This window comes from Dasypus novemcinctus, chromosome 6 (assembly GCF_030445035.2).
Source record: "Dasypus novemcinctus isolate mDasNov1 chromosome 6, mDasNov1.1.hap2, whole genome shotgun sequence".
Classification (NCBI taxonomy): domain Eukaryota; kingdom Metazoa; phylum Chordata; class Mammalia; order Cingulata; family Dasypodidae; genus Dasypus; species Dasypus novemcinctus.
This window is the reverse complement of record NC_080678.1, coordinates 109,869,158-109,890,927: the sequence shown is the minus strand read 5'-3', so window position 1 is coordinate 109,890,927 and position 21,770 is coordinate 109,869,158.

The window sequence follows — 21,770 nt, the reverse complement described above, 5'->3', positions numbered from 1 at the left end:
CCAAAACTGGGGAAGGGGCAGCCTGTCTGTTAAAAGTTAATGGTCTAAGAAGTCCTGACATAAAGTAAAGCTTTAAGTGAAATTCCACGGTGTTGCGGACGGTTAATTCTTTATTAGGTTTTCCTAAGATGGAGATAAAAAGCATTTTATCTTTTTTAAGGTTTGCATTAACATTTCATTGCATTTTATAGATACATTGATCTTCATTTGGCTAATCTGAGGCAGGTAATGGAAATCTATGCCCTGTGGCACGTGACAGACAACTTTATAATGTTTTGTCAATCTGTTATTTTCATTTTGGCGGGGATCTCCAAGTTAAAAGACGAGACAATCTTGAATTAACTGAATGAGAGCCAGATGGACTTGTTTGTATTTATTCACATCAGGCTGATGTTGAGTTTCCATCTTTCTGTCTCCCTGCATGTTTAACAGCTTCATAGTCCACTGAAGTTAGAGACGGTTCCAGGTGCCTTTGTCTGAGAGAGCCTTAAAATGAGCTTTTTTGGCAAGAGAAGAGGAGAAGGTAGAAAAGTTCCAGGCTTCACTAGCTTTGTACCACAGCAGTTGTCTGAGTGGAAATTCACTTAGAATCAGGTGCTAGGAATATAACTTCTGATGCCTGAGGGCCACTCGGGTAAGGGGCGAGCGGAGCTGGTCACCTTGGGACTGTGGCAGCCGCCCTGTCCCACGGGTTAGCCATTCTCCTTTCTAGGCAGGAATGAGGGTCCGGGGATTCCAGTTTCTCAACAGAGGCTGGAAATCTGGACCCTTAGGAGAAATGTGGGAAATACATTTAAATAAAAAAATACTGTATGTCACTAATGAGATGTACCTGCTAGCTCTATTAGCTCTTGGGTCGCCACCTCTAAGCCTGTGGTCTCACGGATGGTGGAGGAAGCCTGGGCTTCTCGCCTGAGCTCTAGACTCCTCTGACTGGCTGATGACACCTCTACCTGGATTTCTAAGGGGCAGCCCATACTTACCTGGTGCAAACTGAAGTCCATGTCTTCCCCCAAGCCTGGCCCTCCCAAGGCTTTTCCCTTTTGACAAAAACCAGAGCTGCTCCTCTGGTAAGTGTAAAGTGGACCGTGTCCTGCCTTTGGTCAAAGTGTTCCGATGGCTCCCATCTTATTAAGTGCAAGCCAGCCTTCTTAACGTGGACCGGAGCACCGGGATAACCAGGCCTCCCGGTTCCCGCCCTGACTTCCTGTCCTGTACTCGGTCGCGCTCCCCTCCCTGCTGTCCCTGAAACTCCCCAGGCCTGCTTCTGCCTCGGGGCCTTTGCCCCCTCTGCTCCTTCTTCCAGGAACCTCTTCCCTTTTTGCTTCCTCTCTCCTTCCTCCAGAAGCCATTGCTCAGTGAGGTCTGCCCGGCCGTGCCCCTCACCCTGCCACTGCCTAACCCCATTCCTGCTGACGCTCTTTATCCCTCTTCCCTTCTTAATTTTTCTCCATGGCACTCACTTCGGTCTAACATACTCTATATTTTTATTTATTTATTTGCTCCACTGATGGTCTTTACCCCACGCTGGCAGAGATTTCTGTTTGGTACATAAAGAGAGCTCATTTTTGAATGAGTGAATGTGTGTATAGAGGAGGTTTTGTGCAGTATCATAGATTTATATATGGCTAATGAGTTTCAGTTTGTTTCTGCTGTTATTCTTTTTGATTTAGGTAAGTTTTGTAACTTCTCTGTGCCTTGGTATCCTAGCCATAAAGTGAGGGTAATAATAGTATATTCCACTTCGAAGATATTTTTGGATTACATGAATGAATGTCTGAAACACTTAGAGCAGGGCCTGGCAAGTGGCCAGCACTATATAGACTTTTGCTCTGACTGCAATTACTATTATTATTATTTACATAAGTGAAAATGAAAACATTACAAATAAGGCTGGTCGCCATCCCAAACCCCACTCCTCTTTCCACTTCTTCTGAGAAGTAACCACAGTTACTAAACTTTAAAAAAAAATTTCAGACCTCTATTCATTTTAATGTGAATATATGTACCAAAAATATCGTACTTTAAAAAAGGAGAGGCTATGCTCTACATATATATTTTTTTAAGATTTATTTATTTCTCTCCCCTCCCCCCTACCCCTTTTGCCTGTTCTCTGTGCCTATTTACTGCATCTTCTTTTGCCCGCTTCTGTTGTCGTCAGGGGCACAGGAATCTGTGTTTCTTTTTGTTGCGTCATCTTTGCAGTTACATGTTGATGAGCAGGATGTGAAAAGCCCTGACTTCCTTTATTTTTAATTGTAATTTTTATTTTGAGAAATTAAAAAAATATGTGAAAAGTACAAAGAATAATGTGAAACTCTAGTGTACCCAGCTCTTAGAAATGGCAGCTGGTAACGTTTTATCATATTTGCAACAAGTCTTTTCTTCTTCTATTAAAAAAATACTCCAACAGTACAGAAAAAATTGAAGTTCTTTTTGCACCACTTTCAATTCCATTATTCCCCCCTCAGAGGCAAAAAATTAATTTAGTGAGTAACCTTGCCAAACCCTTTTATTTTTTTACTTATCTGTAGAACCATGGAAGGTATTTTATTTTTTTGTGTTTTAAAAAATTTATTTAGGGCGGCGGACTTGGCCCAGTGGTTAGGGCGTTCGCCTACCACATGGGAGGTCCGCGGTTCAAACCCCGGGCCTCCTTGACCCGTGTGGAGCTGGCCCATGTGCAGTGCTGATGCGTGCAAGGAGTGTTGTGCCACGCAGGGGTGTCCCCTGCTTGGGGGAGCCCCACGCACAAGGAATGCACCCCATAAGGAGAGCAGCCCAGCGCCAAAGAAAGTGCAGCCTGCCTAAGAATGGCACTGCCCACTCGGAGAGCTGACACAAGATGACGCAACAAAAAGAAACACAGATTCCCATGCCACTGACAACAACAGAAGTGGACAAAGAAGACGCAGCAAAATAAACACAGAGAACAGATAACCGGGGTGGGGGGGAAGGGGAGAGAAATAAATAAATAAATAAATCTTTAAAAAAAAATTTGTTTAAATGTTGACCATGGTGTTCTGCAACTTGATTTTTTTCAGCTGGCCATATATTTTGGAGACCTAGCCATGTTAGCACATTTAGGAACAAATATTATATTTAAACTATATGACAAATGTACCTACACAAAAGAGTGGATTAATACTTTATTGTTTTGCTTCTAAAAATAAATAGTAATGAGTTTGAATCACTGCTACAGTAATTTCTTGCTTTATGCCACAGAGATATATTAACTAAAATAGAATACTTCATTCTTTGTCACTACTGCATAATATTCAGCTGTGCCAGAGTTTATTTATCTCTTCTCCAAGTGATGGTCATATATGTTGGTTCCAGTTCCCTGCCAGCACATTCAGTCCTGGAATGAATATCCCAGGCAAGAGACTTTCAGAGTCTTCATCATGTATTTCTACAGTGCTTCACTTTTGTATACGTTAAAGATCAAGATGCTTTTTTTCTTTTCAAAGACCCAGAAACAAGATGAAATGAGATGAAAAATATCATTTTATTTTCCCTTCTCTACCTGCGAGATTTTGGTCCTTTCAAGTGTAGAAAACTTGGGCATTGGTAGCTTGCTTTTATTTTTTTAGTTATTGCTCTTACTAAAGGACATCAAGATGGGAACGTCCCACACTCTGGGATCTTAATTATTGGATTAGTTCTGTGTAGGATGTTCTCATTCATTCTGTGCTGGCATCTGCCTAGACACTGGGGATGCAGCAGGGGAGTACACATGTGGTCCTTGTTGCCATGGGCGCGTCATTTCGGTTGGGGCTTCTCTTTGCCCTCCAGAGTTCATCCCTGAAGAGCTCGTAGAGTTGGGCTTCATTGGCAAAGTTCGTTCTCTGCCTGAGCCTGTGAGCAGTTTGGGGGGGCAGCTGGAGTGGGACTTGAGAGAAATTTCCGAATGCTGTGTTCTGGTTATCTATTGCTGTGTAATGAGCCACCCCTGAAATTTAGTGGCTTAAAACAAGGGCAGCATTTGTTTTGCTCTGTAGTCTGCCATTTCGGCAGGACTTGGCAGGGACAACTTGTCTCTGCTCCACTTGCCATCAGCTGGGGCGGCTCGAGGATGGGGTCTGGGATCAGCTGAGGACCCCCTCACATGCCTGGCGGGAGATGCTGGCTGTCGGCTGAGACCTCAGCTGGAGCTGTGGTTGCAGCACCGCTGGCTGACTGTGGTCAGAGCATGGTGGCCGAGGGCCAGGCCAGAGCTGCACTGCTGCCCATGACTCAGTTTCAGAGAGAGACCCTTCCGCTGTTGTCGCAGGCCCACCCAGACTCCAGGGGAGGGAACGTGGACCCTCCTGTCTGGTTAAGAGGGGCACATGGGGCAGCCAGATCAGTGCAGCCTGGGGGCCACTTCGGGTAGGAGGCCTCTGGTTACCATGGTGACAGTGGCCAGACACAAAGAGAGATGCTTTTGGCCTCTCCCGTCCTCTGCAGCCCCTGCTCCTGCCACAGTGGTTGTGGATCTTACTGAGCAAGGAGAGGAGGCGAGGATTAGAGGCTGCAGAAGGGCGTCTCCCGTCTGCCTGCTAATGGCCTCTTTGGTTGGAGAAATGGTCCCGGTGCCCCCTGGCTCTCGGCACGGCCTGAGCGACTCTGAGAATGAAATAGCTGTCCTGAGGGCCGGCCTGGCAGCCGAGCTCTGGTGGCTAAAACGGTTCAATTATACACAGCTGTCTCCAGGGCCACCAGCCTCTTCTAAACAGGAGCTCTTGGGGTGGAATTATTCCTGCCTGCTCTTCTGGGCTATTTTGGAATGATGGAATAAGGCGCTCTTCACCTATTCTTAGACATCACTGAGCATGACGAAAGGTAGGTGTGTGGGGGCGTTTGCAGAAGAATTCTGCAGCAAGTGGCCCCTGAGAAAACCAACAAGGGAGATTCTTGCTTAAGGATGCTCCTGGCTGTGTCCTCACCTGGGAGGCTTCCCCATTTCTTAGTCACAGGGGAATCCAGGCCGCCATTGGAGAGTGGCATAGCTCTGATTCTGGGTCAGGAGGGAAGGCAGCTGCCCCCTAAGAGTGGTAGTTTAAAATCAGTGCTACTTGGGATGTAAATGTTATTACACACGAAAAATTTTATATTCTCAAAGCACGCATTTCCATTGGTGGCCATTCCATCCCCTCATGTGCACAGGTGGAAAATTGCGGTGGTGAACTTGGCTCCTTCCTTTCTCTCCCACCCCACGTCGGATCCATTGGCAGGTCAGGCCACCACCAGCTGCAAGTGCCCAGAAGCTGGACACCTCTTACTCCTCCCTTCCTCCACCCTGAGCCAGGTCACCTCATCTGCTGCCTGGAATCTGCCACAGAACAGCATCCCCCAAGTCCACGTCCACCAGAAACCTTAGCACATGACCTCACTTGGAAACTGGCTCTTTGTAGATCTAATTTGTTAGGTTCAGGTGAGGTCCTACCTCGGACCCTAAAGCCAGAGGCTGGTGTCCTCCTGAGAAGAAGAGAGGACACACAGAGACAGAGAGACACGATGTGAAGGTGGAGGGATTGGTTTGTAAGTGAAGGAGTGTCGAGGGTTGGCGGAAGTCTCTGGAAGCTAAGAGGGGGGCGTGGGGCAAGGTTCTCCCTCACAGACTCCAGAAGAACCAACCCTGCTAAATGCTCTGATTTTGGATTTCTTGTCTCCACAACTGTGAGAGAAAAAAATTTCTGTTGTTCTAAGCCACCTGGTTTGTGATCATAACCGTGAGAGAGAATTTCTATGTTCTAAGCCCCGGGTGTGTGATCATTTGTTACAGCAGCAGCTGGAACCCTACACACTCCTCCCCGTGTTCTCTTGCTTTCATCTTGTCCCCTCCCAGCCAGCTCTCACCACAGGGGCCAGCGCGAGCCTTTAAGAGTATGGAGCATATCAGGTTGCCCCTCTGCTCAAAACCCCAGTCAACGAGGGCGAAGAGTAGCAGGTCCACGCATGAGGGGTGAGGAGTATGACCCAGCTGGTTCCTTCTAACCAGCGCGTCCTTGTGACGTGTCCCCTTCCTTTTTGGAGCACTTTCTTCCTTCCTGGCCCAAGCTTTTCCAGGTTCCCTGGTGCATTTCCTGCTCAGTGGCTTCTCCAGTGTGCTCTCTCTGTTGGAAATAACGTCAGGTCAACAGCGAAGAGCACTGCTGGGGCCAGCTCCCTTCCTGGGGCGGCCCTGGCCGACTCCTCGCGCCGTGTGGAGCCCCAGGCTGAGCTCCACCTTCCCCCAGAGACTGGCTCTTGCTGCCGGGGTCTGCCGGCTGATGAGTGGGGCACTCATGTGCCTCGATGGCTGCTCTCCACTCCGGGCAGCCACCCAGCGCCGTCTAGGTGCACTTTCTCTGAGAGCTGCTCCCACAGATTTCACCTTGCGGGAATCTGCCCAGACTCACGTGTGGGTGCAGGGGTGACCGCCGGGCTTTCTGCCTGTGTGCATGCCCCCCTCCATTGTCTTGCCCCCATTGGAGAGTATGGGGTGGACTCGGGTGGAGGGCACCCAGAATGGGCTGCCCCTAGTGCAGATGTCCTAAACGGGTGGATGTCCTTTAACTTCCTTAGGAAGTGTGCGCTGGTCAGGTGACCCTTATTTGAGGCCCCCAGTGTGAGCTTGAGGTCCAGTGGCTCGAGTTCCAATGAATGCTGACTTGACTCTGCACCTGATTTGGAGTCTTGGACCAGCTACCTAACCTTTCTGGGCCTCAGTTTCCTCATTTCATACACGGGAACTGTAGAAATAGCTGTCTCAGAGGGTGGTGATGAAGATAAGTGAGTTAATCCATGTAAATCCCTGACACACAGCAAGGCTCAATAAACATTGGCTTTTACGATTATTTAAATCTCTGTGACCAGTCAGGCATCACTTATTTCTGGATTGTTAAATTACATGATACAGCACATTCCTTTTTCCTTTTCCAGTCTCTCTTCACCCCTCCCTCCCTCCTTCCTTCTTCCCAAGCGAGTTTGAATTCCTCTCCTGCCCCCGTGCAGCGGGGCCAGCTTCCTGGGTGTGCGGCCTGGACCGTTGCACAAGGCACTGCACCCGAAGAGCCCCACGCTTGGCTCAGTGCCCTATTGCTGCTGCTGTTTTGAAACTTTCAGTAACTTCTGAATGAGGGGTGCTGCGTTTCCATTTTGCACTGGGACCCACAAATTATGCAGCCAGTCCCGTTCCACCAAAAACGGTTCTCGCTGTCAGTTCATCTCTTATTTTTCTCTTTCTCCTGGCATATCAAAGGATTTCAGTAACTGCCAATTGAGCTTCCTGGCTATGGAGTGGATCAGTCAATCTTTCTCGTCTCTGTTTTCTGCGTCTGAGCTGTAGCTCGGCAGTGTGCAAGATCCTGTGCAATGTGTGCGACACACTCAGGCCATGCGTGTAGAGGGCATCAGATGAAGTTCTGTTTCTCTGAAAGTCTAGCTCCAGTTTGCAGCCTCGGTCACTGTTTCCCAGCCTTCAGCCACTTGTGAACTGGGACAGATGTGTGGGTGTCACCACACTAATGAGTCTCGCTTTGTCAGGACACTGGTATTTTGACACGAATCAGGTGAGACGGGTCGTCCACAGTAATTGGAGGTTTTGCCGAAATTCAGAATCGACTGGAGACAGAGGAGGCGCTCTGCCTTTCCCTCCTCCTCAGAAGTCTGGTTCTGCCCTGGGGGCGCAGGCAGGGACCCACGGCCAGTGGGCTGTGGCCCCTGCTCTGGCCCTAGGGCTCTTGCTCTGGGGTTCATGGTGGGTGCCGCCACTTCTTTCTGGAAGAGACTGAACAGGCAAGGGCTTGAAATTCTCTAAGCTGGGAACCGGGAGAGGTCGCAGCCGCTGGTGAGGGAGGCACAAAGACCTTTTCTTCCAGCAAATGAGTGAAATTGCCCGAGGCTGTGGCCATTTCTCAGCTAAGTCTGAGGGGTTAGGAGTTGGGATGAGAACTTTCTTTTTTGGCGCTACTGAATGTCTAGGTTGTCTGGTCTCTTCTCTCATAGGTGAGAATGAAAGTTAACCAAGAAATGTCTTCTTTGTGACAGTGGCTGTCGGCGGCGCGGCTGCTGCTCCCGAGGCGGCAAGTGCGGTTAGGGTGGGGAGTGAGAGCTTGGGGCTGGCTGGGCGAGGGTGGCTGCATCTGTCCTCGCCCTGGGGTTCGGGGCTGGTGACGTGGGTGGGACTTACATGGCACCCCGGGCTGGTTTCTGCTCCCCCGTGTCCTCTGGATCAGGTACAAGATTCCTCCTGGCATCAACCAGTTCCAGGGACCAAGCAGTTACCGTACATGAGGGGAGTAGATGAGGGGTTAGCCGAGCAAGAGCACAACACGACTGAGAGACAGTGTGCCGCGGCGAGGGCGCGGAATCACAGAAACCATGGGCCCTCCAGCGCTGTCCCTTGCCAGCCGCAGCTCTCAGCACTTTGTGTATCTTAACTCATGTAGTTCTCATGACAGCCACAAGTGGTGGGTACTATTATTATCTTTATTTTACAGAGGAGGAAACTGGGGCACAGAGAGGTGAAGTAACTTGCTCAAGGTCCCACAGCTCGGAAGCAGTAGAGCTGGGATTTGAATCCGGCAAGTTGAGCTGCAGAATCCATACCACATGTTTCTTGATTGAGTTTTGGGGATTGGGGTGAACCGGAGACCCCATGCCTCATCACAGTATGGCAATTGCTACTTGGTCCGTTGTCATCATGAGGGAGTGCCAGCTCAGTGCTGCCAGATCTCATTTTGCAGGAGAAGCCAGAAACCAGGATTCTTTTCTCAAATGTGAAGTTTTCCAATTTTATATGTTTGGCTCCAACCTGAAGAAAGTTCCCACTTGGCCCTCTCCAGAAGGAGGGTATACGTGAAACGGAAGATCTGCGTTGTCCCTCGCTTGTCTGGCTTTTCCAAGGACTTGGGTGTGTGTGTGTATCAGGGTATCGGGTTTGAGGTGACATCCCATGTCATGACACCTAAGGTTGTCCTGGAGGCTGAATTCCCCAAATGCCATGTCCAGCAGGGCGTCGGCCTCTAATGGCCCAGCTGCAGGGACAGGGGCTGGGGTGCGTCGGTGATTCTAATCTTGCCTTTGGGCGGCAAGAACATCCTTTCCGCACGGACTCCACATCTCCCTCCAGCAGTTGAAGAACCTGATTCCTGCCCTACATGGCACTCCTTACCTGACGTCCACCCTGCACTGCCCTGCTCGGGCTCCCCCAATGCGGCCTGGGGGCTGTGAGATGACACCCAGCCCCTCCGGGCTCTCACGGGCCTGACAGGCCCTCTGCCTGCATTTTTTTTTTTTAAGATTTATTTTTATTGATTTCTCTCCCCTGCACCCATTGTCTGTTCTCAGTATCCATTCACTGTGTGTTCTTCTGCGTCTGCTTGTATTGTCAGGCAGCACCGGGAAACTGTGTCTCTTTTTTCTTGCATCGTCTTGCTGCGTCAGCTCTCCGTGCATGTGGCACCATTCCTGGGCAGGCTGCACTTTCTTTCGTGCTGGGCAGCTCTCCTTATGGGGCGCACTCCTTGCACATGGGGCTCCCCTGCGCGGGGGACACCCCTGCATGGCACAGCACTCCTTGCACGCATCAGCACTGCGCATGGGCCAGCTCCACACAGGTCAAGGAGGCCCGGGGTTTGAACCGCAGACCTCCCATGTGGTAGGCAGATATTCTATCTGTTGAGCCACATCTGCTTCCCGTCTGCCTGATTTTAAATGTCATCTCTTCCAACTCTCCCTTTTCCTCCATGTGAGCCACCCTAACCTTCTTTTCCTCAAATACATCAAGCTAAGGGACTGTTTTTGTTTTTGTTTTTTAACTTTTTATACTGAACTAATTTTAGATGTAGAGAAAAGTTGCAAAAGAATCCAGGGAGCTCCCACACGGCCTACGCCCTTCACTCACTCGGAGGGACTTTTCTAGAAGTGGGTTGAAGAAGGTTGCTCAGAGGAGGTGATGCTCCACCGAGGTCTCAGTGATGGAGAAGATGGGCTAGAGAGAGATTCCTATGTCAGGAAGGTGCCGGTGTGCGAGCGCGGGGAGGGGAGGGCGGCGTGGCCTCGGTGGCCAGGCCGGGGCGTCCTCAGGGCTGGGAGGACCCGTCTGAAGGGGATGGGAGCCCTGGGTTCCCCGGAGGACCGTGGCTTGCCCCACGCCCAGAGCTGAGCATGTCTGCCTTTCTCAGCCAGACCCTCCAGCCGGGCTGTCTCCTTGCCTGCCCACCCCCCGCCTGCCAAGCCCTCGTCAGCAAGCGCCAGGTGTCCCTGGTGTGGTCATGCCCAGGCTGGTGACGTGGGGCCGCAGTGCAGGGCGGGCTCTTCGTGGAAGCCCAGCCCGGCTCCCCCAGCTCTGGGCAGAGTCCCCTCACTGCGCGCTCCCCTCCGTCCCCATCCTGGTGGAGACCGGCAGGACGTCGGGGGGCCCGCCCCCGGCTCTCTGGGGCCAGTGTTCTCCCCAGAAGCCTGCGTTTCGTTTGACTTGCCCTGAGTTTGAGAAGATTCAGATTAATGACCAATACAAAAAGGCACGAGAAGTCAACAGTGGGCTTTCCGATTTCTGAGTCCGTTGATGGGGCAGGCCTGGCCTCACAGGGCCCCTCTCACCTGCAGCCAGGAAGCTGTGTTTCATGCAGGCGGTGCCCGAACTGGCTCACCTGGTTCCAGCCAAGCCTCTCTGTTCTCCTTCCTTCACTCTGTGTCACCTGCCTGGCCCAGCTCTCATTAGTGCTGGAAATCCCTGCTCTCCAGCTACCCTTAGTGTTTTTTTCAAGGGTGAGTTGCCAGAGGTGGTTTTGAAACCACATCCCATAGAGGCCAGTAGAGGGTGGGGCCAGGATTATGGGCCTACAGCTAGACTGCTTGGGTTCAATTCTGGCTCCAGCCCTTCTTGCTGTGTGACCTTGAGCAAGTTGCTTAACCTCTCTGTGCTACAGTGTCCTCCTAAAATGGGGCGATAGTAGTTTGTAAGGTTTTTGGGTGGATGAGAATACACACAAAGAAACCTTTGGAGCAGCATCTGCACAGAGTGAGCGCTATGTGAATATTAGATGTTTTTATTAAATTACCCGGCGCTTTCTATGGTCTTAAATGCAGCTGCATAAAAGAAGGCTCCCTGCCTCCACCACCCATAAATAGTTGATGTGCAAAAGTACCATGGCAACGCATGTTCACTGGGCTTGCCAGATGGGCAAAACGAAGAAGTGGGTGGCTTCTCTCCCAGCACCTTGTCCCTGGCTTTCCTGGGCCTGGGAGCAGGACAGCGGGACTTGGTCCTGGCCCTGCCATGTACATGCTGGTGGCCACCGGCAGGTCACCTCCTGGGTCTAGCTTCCACCCGAGCCTTGAGCCCCGGGGACTGCCGTGAGGGTTTGGCAGGCCTGGCGTGGGGGGCTCCAGCCCCCAGCCGCTGTGTTGGGGCTCTAGCTGTTCACTTACTGGCCTGCCCCGTAACTGTGTTGGGTTTTTTTCTTACCTCAGAAGCTGCACTCTCGGTAAGTATAAACGCAAATGTGAAAAAGAGACAGGCCTCGAGGATTGTGTCTTTAACACGACGTACAGTATAATTGTACAAACTTGGAACCAGTTTAGAAACTTGCAACCAGCTTTTGCATCCATCAGGGGGATGGATTCATAGCGTATTTTCATCTGATGGCGTATTAGGTAGCAGCGAAGTGAGTGGGTTACTTGTATCAATGGTACATGAATGTCATGAATCTGATGCTAAGTGGAAAGTGCAAGTTGCAGAAAAATAGAGTATAATACTATTTACATGAAGTTTAGAATTATAGAAAAAACTCAGCATATGGGAGTGGAAGCATACATTATATACTTAATAAAAGTAAAAGTCACACAACAGTGATGAACCCCAGGTTCAGAAAAGAAGTTAGCTCTGGGGTACAGAAGGGGACGTGGTCGAGGAGGAACACAAGGGCTTCTGCTGTATTCGTAATGATTTATTCATTAAGTTGGATGGTTGGTATACGTGTCTTCATTGTATTACAAAATACCCTGTTACAAATCTTAAATAAAACATCATACGTTTTCAGGCTTTGTTTGAACAGAAGTTTGTATAGCAAAAATCTTAAGTCTGGAATGTCCTGGGTTGGGTGTCCTTGGCTTCCCTTCCCAGCACTGACCCGAGGATGTGTGCATTTCCTTGTCCCCAGAGACCGTCAGCTGCCCTTGGCTTCCCGCGCCGGCAGGGTGGCGTGGTGCTAAGGGGCGGGACAGGTCCTGGCACCATTGCTATCCCTGAACCTCCATCTCCTCTGCTGTAAAACGGGGAGACTCGCCACCCCCACCACTCGATCTCAGAGGCTCGACCTGGCGGGGTGTCTGGGCACCTGGAGTGGTTAGCCCTGGGTGCAGTGCACCTCCGACACTGTTAGTCACAATAACAGGTGGCCGTTTCTTCCACATTGTGAGAGGGGAGGGAGGGGGGACTGCTGCGGCCACGTACTCCCTGCAGGGCCCCCTGCCTTTGTGGCCCTGACCCGCCTGTGCTGATGAGGCTCCTGCCTGAAGTTCAAGCCCATGAGGACCCGTGGGCTTTGTTCTGGACACACAGCTTCCTTTCTCTGGCCACAGACTGACTGACTCCTGACCCGTCACAGATCCCACAGCTCCCATGACCTGAGGCCCCTCCCAGCCAGCCCAGGCGGCTCGGCTTGCTGGCCCCTGTCCCTCGGGAACACAGCCCTTCTCATTCTCCTGGCAGAGGCCAGAGGGCAGGGTCTCTTCAAACCAAGAGAGCAGAGAGGGCCGATGTGCCATCCCGGCGGCACTCAGGGCTACCTGTGCAGGAGCTCTTGTTCACAGTGCCACCTGTGGGTGCCAGGTGCAGGGCACTAGGTGTGGGAAAGGGAATGGGCTGTGCTGGGGAAGGAGGCCATCTCAGAGCTGGTGAGGAGGGGAGACGATGGCCACCTCGCCTCGGCCCAGGGAGGGTCATGCTGGAACCTGTCACCCCCGGGTGGATGGCGTGGGGGTTGTGGCCTCGGGAGGCCCCTGCCGTGGCTCCCCTACGTTTGGACAGAGCAAATGAGAGCATGTGGCCTTGTTAGGGCAGTTCTCAGACTGGGGGCACCAGGTGGTCTGCATTGGGGTGCCCATGTTTTTCAAAGTTGGGAAGCCAGCAGCCCACACCTTGGGGTTGCTGAGGTTGGGGGCAGGGCTTCCTGCTAGAGAGTCTGGGCTTGTCCAGGTGACCCCAAGGGATGCCCTCAGTGTCGACTGGACCATCATGCCCCTGCATCACCCCTCTCTCTCTTGTTTGCCTGGGAACTAGCCTGGGATAGTGCACCATAGTAGGTGAAATCCTGTTTATTCCAGCCCTGTTAGTGGTTAGACACCCCCTTCACCATCAGAGAGGGCAATTTTAATGAGAGTCTGTTTTCTAGCAAATCCTAAGAAGTTACTATCTCAGTAAGAGCACTTTTGGTTACAAGGTACAGAAAACATGAAACAGGGAAAGTGTATTAGCTCACATAATTGAAAAATGAAAAGAAAAGATGTAAAAAGCTTCAGGTGCGGCTTGATCCAGGAGTTCAACTAGTGTTACCAGGACCTCATTGCTTTCCTTTACTTGCTCTCCCCCAAGGATTGGTTCATTCCTAGCATCCCTATGGAGTGAGATGGCATCCCATTAAAACCCAAAGGGAGTGAAGAATTCCTGCATAAAATTTGAAGCAGGAATACTATGCCTCATTATTACTGGCCTGTATGGGGCCTCTGACTGGCCAGTCATGGGCCACGTATGCCTTCCTGGAACTGAGAGTGGGGTCAGCTCCACCTGAAACAGAGAGAGGAGGTAGTTCCCAGAGGAAGATTGGGGTACAGGTACCAGGAGGGGAGCGGGTGGTGGGCGGCCCAGTCACCGCATGTCCTCAGTGACTGAGGACGGCAGATCTTGTCATTTCTAAGGGGGACCTGGCACCCCTTCCTTGGCACCTTTCATCTCCCCATGTCCTGAATAGTCGTCCTGGGCCTTCGGGCCATTGCTTGGAGCCTCGCAGTGTCACCGTCCACAGTGGCCCAGCCAGTGAGGGAGTCTCCTCCCCATAGCCTCATTCACACAGGCGCTGGAGAGAAAATACGAGCAAATAAATTGCTGGCCCATGTTAAATTTAGATTTATTCTGTTGGAGCTAATTGTAATCTTTATTTGGTCCCAGGTGATACATTCTTATCGTTCTTATTATAGCCGGGAAAATTAATTTTTATTCTACCATAAAGGTAGCTGCAATAATCTGGGTTCAGGGAGGGGGTTACTTTAATAAGATTTGCCAGCAGTCTTTGAAACGGCTTTTATTAGAGTGTGGAACTGGCCTGCTGCACTGGAAAGGACGTTAGTGGGGGCCCCAGGGATCGCCGGGCGAGCTCGGCTAGAAGCCCAGGTTTGTTTGCTTTGTAAAGAGTTCAGGCGAGTTTTCCTTCCCGTCTTTAAGTATGGGGAGGTGTGCAGATCCCAGCAGACTTACCTGGAAGCAGATGCTTTAACACGGACCACGAGTCAGTTCCCACAGCCCCCTGCGTCTGCGCCGGGTGGGATGAGGGAAAAGCCTTCAGCCCCAGGCCTGTGGGTGCTGTACGAGGGGGCGTGATGTTTGGAGAGCACGTGTCCTTTAAGGGAGAGGTGGTTCTCAGCCCGTAATCTCTTCTCTCCAACTCCAAATCCCCAAAGCTCTGGAAACCGACCTGTTTTTGGGGGCGGCCTTTCACCTGAACTCAGGACAGGCCACTGATCGTTTTTGTTCGCCCCGTTAGAATAACTGCCCATATCGTTGTGGAATTGCTGGTTGATGTGTTTGGTTTGCAGGGTGCTGCCCCAGACCCCCTGAAGATGCTGTTCATCGTACGTGCCCTTATTACCTTTCTAAATCAGAAAGGTTAGGAATGGAGAATTTTGGAAAGGAATGGTGGGTCTGCATACATAGGAATGCAGACCCAGTGTTGCCAGATCTTCTGATTTTTGGGTGAAAGAAACCAGAGGACCTGGTTTTTATATGAAATTTTTCAATTTTTATATATCTGTTATGGTGTTAGCCGAAGAGGTGCTGGTGCAAAGTACCAGAAGTCTTCTGGCTTTTATAAAGGGTATTTGTTTGGGGTAAAAGCTTACAGATACAAGGCCCTAGGGAATCCAGCTCAGGGTACTGTAAGAGGTATTTTCTCACCAGAATTTGCCGTCACGAGTTGAAGCAAGGTGGCTGCCGGTCTCTGGGGGGGTTCAGCCTTCCTCTTCTTCTCTAGGTTCTGTGGGCCCAGCTTCTTCTGATCTCAACTGTAGGCTGGAGGGCTCGTTTATTTCGGGGATGTCTTAGCTGCTCAGGGCGCTGGTCTTTTCTGCTGCAGACTATCAGGCAAATGGCTCAGCTCTGCCGGGGCTTCAGCTGTTTCAGCCTTCTGACACATGGCAGGACCTAAATGACAAAGTTCTTCCCTCCTCTGTGTCTTCTGTGTCTATGGAGCTCTCTTTTCTCATGTGTCGTCTTCTTTGCGTCTTCTTGAGCAACCATCTGTTTATAAACCTACCAAGGGAGCGGGGACTTAACCTGAGTTACACTCTCCTGATATGGTCGACAAGCCCTAATCTCAACATAGTTTAATCAAAGACAGCTCAGCCGAATCGAATACTATCAAAGGGTATCACACCCAGAACAACAGACCAGTTTACAAACATCATCCTTCTTTTTGGTATTTGTAAGTAATATCAAACTGCTGTAGTTACCAATTCAAACATTTGAAGTTAACTTTTTTGAAGAGAGAAGAGATGCTCAATATCATTAGGGAGATGCAAATTAAAGCCATAATAAGGTGCCACTGCACCAGTGGAATGGCTAAATAGAAAGACTGGTGACATCATACGTTGGCAAGGATATGGAGAAACTGGAACTCTCATACATTGGTGCAAATGTAAATTCGTGCAGTTACTTTGGAAAACAGTTTGGCAATTTCTTTAAAAGTGAAACGTATACCTATCATGTGACACAGCGGTTTCATTCCTAGAGATCTGCCTAAGAGGTATGAAACATATGTTCATACAAAGACTTGTTCATAACAGCTTTATTCATAATTGCCCCAAACTGGAAACAATCCAAATGCCCGTCAACTGGGGAATGCATAAACTCCAGGTGTTAGTTTCCCAGGCCTGCCGTGACTAAGTCCTCCAAACCAGATAGCTTGAAACTACAGAAATGTTCTCTCTCACAGCTCTGGAGGCTGGAGGTCAGCGGGGCTGTGCTCCCTCAGAGGCCCTCGGGGCGAGCCCTCCCTGGCCTTCCCCAGCGCTGGTGGTCTCTGGCCATCCTTGGTGTCCTTGGCCTGTAGCTGCATCACCCCAGTCTCTGCCCTGTCCTCATGTGGCCGACTTCCCTCTGTGTGCCTCTGTGTCTGCACATGACCTTCTTATAAGGACTCGAGTCATTGGATTTAGGGCTCACCCCAGTCAGTATGACCTCATCTTAACTAATTATATCTGCAAAGACCCTATTTCCAAATAAGGTCATGCTCTGAGGTTCTGGTGGATGTGAATTTGGGAGGACACTGATCAATCCATGTAGCAGTTTGGCATAGTTTATGAATTCCATAAATAGATACTGGATTATGTTTGTAAACTGGTCCATTGCTCTGGGTATGTTCCCCTTTGATTATGTTCAGAGGTTTTGCTTTTACCTGATTAAATTAAAATAAGGGCTTTGATTTGGTGACATCAGTAGGATGTTGAATCCGTGCCCCTTTGGTGGGCAGGGGCTCAAAGAGAAAATGACATGGCAGAAGAGAGAGTTGGAGTTTGGATGCTGGAGACCCAGGAAGTAAATACACAGAGGAGCAGATACGTGAGGAAAGAGAGAAGGCTCCATTAGACACAGCAGAGGCTGTGGGGAGAGAGAGAGCCTGATAGTCTACCGCTGACCTTGTGGAGTGCCTGGAAAGACTCGAGCCACGGGGAGAGAGATGAAGCCCACAGCTGAGATTGGAAGGAGCTGGGACCATGGAGCCTTAGGAGGAAGAGGAAGGCTGAGCCCTGCAGAGACTGGCAGCCATCTTGCTCCAACACGTGGCAACAGACTGGTGAGGGAAGTAATTTACTCTTTATGGCTTTCTGACTGTAAGCTTCTACCCCAAATACATACCCTTTATAAATACCAACTGATTTCTGGTATTTTGCATCAGCACCCCTTTGCTGACTAATACACACGGTACACACGATGGTACATCTGTGCGATGGAATGCTATTGAGCAGCTGTTGGAGAAAAACGGTGCCCACTGGGACCCAGAGACTGATATGACCACAGGCAGGAAATTTATTGAGAAGCTCTCCCAATGGAGGGGTCTGAAGAATAGACTTCAGCCTCCCTGCTGGCATGGCAGGGTTTTGAAAAGAGACTTCAGCCCACTTCTGTGGAGGGGGAATTTGAATTTATACAGTACATTCCTGGGTGGGGAAATGGTAGAGTGGGAGGAGGCAGAGGGTTCGAGTGAGGTGCAGGGACCAATAGGGAGCCCTAGAGGTGAAAATTTTCTGGTATGGCTAGGGGGTAGTGGGCTAGGGAGTTGTGTTTTCTTGTAATGCTGGAGGAACAGGTGTTCCTTTGATCTGCAGGAAGTGAAGGTCTCTATCTCACTTTACTCCTGTTTCCACATGGTCTCTCTGTTCAACCTTTGGGGAAGCGCCGTGCTTTCAGGCACGTAGGCTTATGGGGGGACTTGTCTTTCCTCAGTGCAGGTCAGAGGGAACTGAGTCACAGCTTGTTAATTATTGCAAACTTAGAGGGAACCTCAACAGCAACTAAAAGGGACAGACTTACAACCACACAGGCAACTCTAAACATAATTGTGCTGAGTGGAAGAGCTGGACAAAAGAGGCCATCATACTGTGTGACTACATATTCGTATGAATAGGCAAAACTATAGAGATTGAAAGCAGATCAATACTTGTCTGAGCTGTGGGTGGGAATCATGCTGGATTCACTGCAAAGGCAAAGAACCCAACAAACCAAACCAACAAACCTTTTTTGGGGCGATAAGGTGTTCTAAACGGGATTGTGGTGATGGTTGCAGAACTGCCTGAATTCATTAGACTCGTCATACTGTACACCTGGGCACATTTCATGGCATTCAAAGTATCATTCACTAGTATTTGAAGATAATGCATGCATGTGCTTCAAATTTCACAAAGTATAAAAGTGATTACACTGAGAAAACTTCCTGCCGTCCTGTCCCTCGGCAACCCCCACTGCCTTTAGCAGGGACACGCAATATTATTAGCTTTACTCCATGTGTTCCGAGGTGTTTCATGCATAGGAAAGCATCTATAAATAGTTTTCTATGCATGAAGTATATGTTATACTATATATAGCTTGCTTTCCCTCACAACGAGCAGCAAAGTTTCTCTTAACACACAGTATGTCATGGAGTTCTTTCTCCATAAAGAGCTCTGTTTATTTGAGTGCCGTCGTTTCACTGTGTGGCTGACCCATAACTTACTGGCACTCCCTCCGGACAGACACTTGGCTTGGTTCCAGCCTCTCTGTCTCTGTGACAATGCTCAGCCGAATTTCTTAGCCTCCCTGTGCCTCCCAGCTTCCTTGTCTTTTGATTGAGCTCGTAGCAGTGCCCACTTCATTTAGCTGTTGTGAGGACACCGTGAGCTGGGGAGCCTGCTGGCTCGTGGGGGGCTCATGTGCATCAGCTGGTGTTGGCACTCCTTCCTCTGCCCCATTTCATACGAGTGCAGGCTGGCAGAAGACACCCCGAGAAGTGGAACTGCTCCATGCAGGGTGTGCGCAACTGGTTTAGCTTGGGCCATGTCATCAGTTTTATTCCCTCCAGCGATGAACTGGCTGTTACCCCAGTGCCTCACCAACTTTCGGGGCTTTCTTAGTCTGGGAGATGAGATGTGGGATCTCCTAGTTTTGAAAACCAAAACTGTAAACTCCTGACCTCGGCCCATGGGCATAGACCTTGACCTGCCCAAAACACAAACCAGAGAGCAATTCTGGGTTATTTGCACTGAGCCAGCTGGTAACAAGGGCAAGATGTTGTAGCCCTAGGCACCAATTTCATTACTTGCGCCATTTTTTGGCAAATTGAAGAAGTAATGCAAACTGCTTCCCTGGCCACACCGTCTGATTGCTTCTGTCTTCCCTAGTCTGGGAATGTATGGGTAAAAACACAAACACAGAACCCAGAGAGGCGTACCTCCTGCCACACAAAGCCTTTTGAATTTCATCAAACATTAATGTTTGGATATATTTGAGGAGCTTTGCAGAACCCACAGCTATGTGAGAAGCATTCCTAGACCAGGCTGGAAGAGAAGGAAAGCATCCATTTAAAGGAAATGGGAGGAACTTTCCAGTAGTCTTTTTTTTTTTTTTAATCTGTTTGGAATAAGTGTCAACATTGGAGAAATGATGAGAAATTAATCTGTTAGTAAATATATTTATTCATCAGGCATATAAAGAATTATTATTTGTATGCATGGATTGTGGCATTTGAAAACTATTGATCAGGGATTTAACATTTTGAAAGAATTCCAGAAAGATGGGGCCTCCCATTTGCGGACTTGAAGCTGGCCCATTCTTATGCTGGAATAGTGTGTTCCCCTCCTGTACTCTTCCCATTGTCTGCTCTCCCCTCCTCCTTTTATAATTGCAATTTTTCAGGGATGTGTCACTTCCTGGCTAACCCTTCCTGTCTTCTGTGGAAGTTTCCCTCCTCTGTATAAATCAGGGACCTCACAGACACCTGTGGAACTTTAACTGATGTGCCTGCCGTGGTGAGCTCTGCACGGGAGAATTCCTGTGCGGGGAGGTGGCAGCCGCTCAGCCATGCCCCTGAGGGCCTGCTTCCTGACTTCCTGTTGCTCTCCATTGCTTCTGGTTCCTTCTTGGGCTCCACTCCATGCCTGCCGGGTGCTCAGCTCCCACCCTTTTGTCCTCACATGGCTTTCATGGGAACAGGGTGGTCTCTTTGGGCAGCCCCTGCACAAGGCCTGTGAGTCACTTGCTCCCTTACTGGCCTGATTGGGCCATGGGTCTGTCTCTGACCCAGTCACCCAGGCTTTCCCCAGAGGGAAAGGAGAGGAACAGCTATTGGAGCTGCAACCCGCAGACGCCCAGTGATAAGGAAGAGACGCTGAAGGTGCCGGCACTCGGCCTCTCCGTGCCTTTGGACTAAGGAAGAATCCATCCGTGAGCTGTCCACTCCTTTTGGGGAAGAGAATTACTCCTTCCTTGAGGATTGGTCTTGGGCTCCACAATCTTTATTTCAGATTCTGCTGAAAAAGCGACCTGCCCTCCTCATTGACCTGTTTTCAGTAAGGATGGTATGAGCTCAAAATGGAACACTCGCTAACATTCTGTTGTCATGGCAACCTATTTGGTAAACATCAGTTTAATGCCATTTGATGGAGGTGAATAAAGCTGAATATCTGGCACCCTCTTCCCGGCCCCGGACACTATAGGAAGTGTTCAATCAAATGTCCAGGAAGGATACTTCTGTCTCCACCAGGGGGTATCACAGGGAATGGGGAGAAGTGGATGTGGCTCAGGCAGTTGGGCACCTGCCTACCACACAGAAGGTCCTGGGTTCAGGTTCTGGTGCCTCCTAAAAGAAGATGAGCAGATGCTGCCCCCACTGCAATGAGCAGATGCCACAAGCCAGCAGACGCTGTAGCCCGCAGGGAGGGGATGTGGCTTAGGCCGTTGGGCACGTGCCTCTCATGGGGGGGGTCCTGGGTTTGGTTTCCTGTGCCTCCTGGAGAAGGTGAACAGACAGACGAGAGAACCAACTTGAGGGGGAGGGGACAAAGAAAAAAAATAATGTAAATCTTTTTTATTTCTTAGGAGGTACTGGGGATTGAACCCAGGCCTTGTACATGGGAAGCAGGCACTTAACCACTGAACGCCATCTGCTCCCCAGTGAAAGTTGCTTTTTTTCATTTGTTTGTTTTGTTTTTAGGAGGTACTGGGAATCGAACTCAGGACTTTGTACAAGGGAAGCAGGCGCTCAACCACTTGAGCTACATTCACTCCGCAGTAAATAAATCTTAAAAAACAAAACAAAACAGGAATGGGCTGGTGCTACAAAGAGAGGACTTGGGACCAGCCCCAGGGGGAGGGCCTTGTAAGTCCTCTTCTGGCCCCACTTTACAGCCACACTTGTGGGAGCTGTCTGCTCGCGTTTCTCCATCCTGCGCCCTCTGCAGCCTGCGGCACTTCTCTTGCTGCTCACTGGTCCGCAGCTGCTGCTTGGTGCAGGTTTAATGCTAGTGGTGCTGCCTCCTGCTGGAAACCTCCCGGTATCCCCCCGCGTGTCCGGCCAGTACATGCTCCTGTCACCTTGACTGTCTGCCTGAGGCTTCTCCTTCCACCTGCCACGCCCTGGCATTCTGGGGCCTCCCTCCCTGGCTGTCTGCTTCTCTTTGGTTTGTTGATTCTGATGACTCAGTGACTTCAATCACCTCTCTTCTGACCACACCCAAATCTCTCTCTAGCTCAGTGCTGTCCTGAGCGTCAGCTTCTAACCCATGACCTCGTGGATGTTTCTACTTGGAGAGCCCACAGGTATCCCCAACTCAACATGCCCCAAGCAGAACTCATTCTCTTCTCCCCAAATGCTGTTCTTCCCAGCCCCAGCGACTGTTCTACCTTTTTGCCCAAATCAGAAAGACAGAGCTCATTATTTCTTCAGTACCTCAGTACTCTCGATACATATCACGTATGTAATCTGTGATGATGTCCTCTTGATGCCTCTTCTCTCCATCCTGTGGCAGCAGAGCTCACCATTGCCTCGGACCTGGAC